Source organism: Myotis lucifugus, unplaced genomic scaffold (genome assembly GCF_000147115.1).
Source record: "Myotis lucifugus unplaced genomic scaffold, Myoluc2.0 scaffold_91, whole genome shotgun sequence".
In the NCBI taxonomy this organism is placed as follows: domain Eukaryota; kingdom Metazoa; phylum Chordata; class Mammalia; order Chiroptera; family Vespertilionidae; genus Myotis; species Myotis lucifugus.
In genome coordinates, this window is record NW_005871139.1 from 2,673,992 (window position 1) to 2,675,822 (window position 1,831).

The following is a 1,831-nucleotide window of genomic DNA, read 5'->3' on the forward strand; positions in this document are numbered from 1 at the left end:
ATAGAAATTTTAATAAAAATATTTTTTCTTGAACATCAATTTACCAGACTCTAGAATAACTGCACAAATTAATAAGCATAATGCAAATAAACCTATTTTTCTTGTTCTCCGAAAGCAAAATATTTCCTGTTGTGCACATCAAACAAGATAGTACAAGACTAATGACGTGGCAATCGGCCGCTAAAATATTCGCTGCTAGTATTAGTGGAGAGAAATGGTGCACCTGTGTGTAAGGCGCGTGAGGGAAATTAATGCAACACGATTATAGTAATCAGTAATTAGCAAATGTAGTTTGTTATTAATAATTATGTATAACAGGATATTGTAAAAATTAACTTACGAAATTTTTATTAAAACGTTTCTTACATACCGTTATATTGGTTGGGCCGCAAAAATATTCTTTGTGGCCCTAACCAGTTTGGCTCAGTGGATAGAGCATCGGCCTGCGGACTGAAAGGTCCCAGGTTCAATTCTGGTCAAGGGCATGTACCTTGGTTGTGGGCACATCCCCAGCAGGGGGTGTGAGGAGGCAGCTGATGGATGTTTCTCTCTCATCGATGTTTCTAACTCTCTATCCTTCTCCCTTCCTCTCTGTAAAAAATCAATAAAATATATTAAAATATATATATTCTTTGTGGGCTGCATGCAGCCCGAGGGCCATGAGTTTGACATGCTTGGTGTAGGAGGATATCACATCAAATATTACGAAAAGGAAAGATCAGCCTGCCAGGAGTGAAGAAAGCTTTGGGCAAGTATGGCCCTGCTAATGTGGAAAACGCCACAGGAACTGGAGCTACAAATAGTGAAGACGATGGTGACATTGATCTCTTTGGATCTGATGAGGAGGAGGAAAGCAAAGAAGTGAAGCAGCTAAGAGAAGAACACCTTGCACAGTATGAATCAACGAAATAAAAAAACAAAACCCTGCACTTATTGTCAAGTCTTCCATCTTATTAGATGTGAAACCTTGGGACGATGAGACAGACATGGCAAAATTAGAGGAATGTGTCACAAGCATTCCAGCAGATAGCTTGGTCTGGGACTCTTCTAAACTGGTTCCAGTGGGTATTGAATTTTAAAAATTCAAATATAGTGTGTAGTAGAAGATGATAAAGTTGGAACAGACATGCTGGAGGAGTGAATCACTGCTTTTGAGGACTATGTGCAGTCCATGGGCATGGCTGCTTTCGACAAGATCTAAATCTACCTTGGATCACCGCCCTTAAATAAAAGCTTGAAAGATTTTTTAAAAACAAGAAAAAAATGTGTAGGGGGCATATTTTTGAGTCCAGAATGGTTTTATACTACCCTCACACTTTACTGTCAGTTTTCTGGACATGGAATTCTAGGTTGAAAATCATTTTCTGAGAATTTAGAAGGTCTGTCTTGATTGCCTTCTAGCTTCCAGTTGGATTCTTTTGTGTGACTTATTTCTCTCTGGAAGCGTTTTAAAATATATATTTTTATTGATTTCAGAAAGGAAGGGAGAGGGAAAGGGAGATAGAAACATCAATGATGCGAGAGAAATATTGATCAGTTGCCTTCTGCACTCCCTAAACTGGGGATGGAGCCCGCAATCCAGGCATGTGCCCTGACCAGAATTGAACTGTGACCTTTTGGTTCATAGGTCAACACTCAACCCCTGAGTCATGCTGGATGGGCTCTCTGGAAACTTTGAATTTTCTTTTTGTTTCCTAGTTTTCTGAAGTTTCATAATGATGGAACTTGCTGTAGGTCTTTTTTTATTAATTATGGTAGATAATCCATGAGCTTTCTCAATCTGGAAATTTGTGCCCTTCGTTTCTGAGAAATTTCTTTTTTTTTTATTAAC

General features: G+C 38.7%; 1 pseudogene; it reads left to right on the forward strand.

Annotated features, from left to right (window-relative positions):
* Positions 1 to 670: 670 nt before the first annotated feature.
* Positions 671 to 1,201, forward strand: LOC111826622 (annotated as a pseudogene).
* Positions 1,202 to 1,831: the final 630 nt, after the last annotated feature.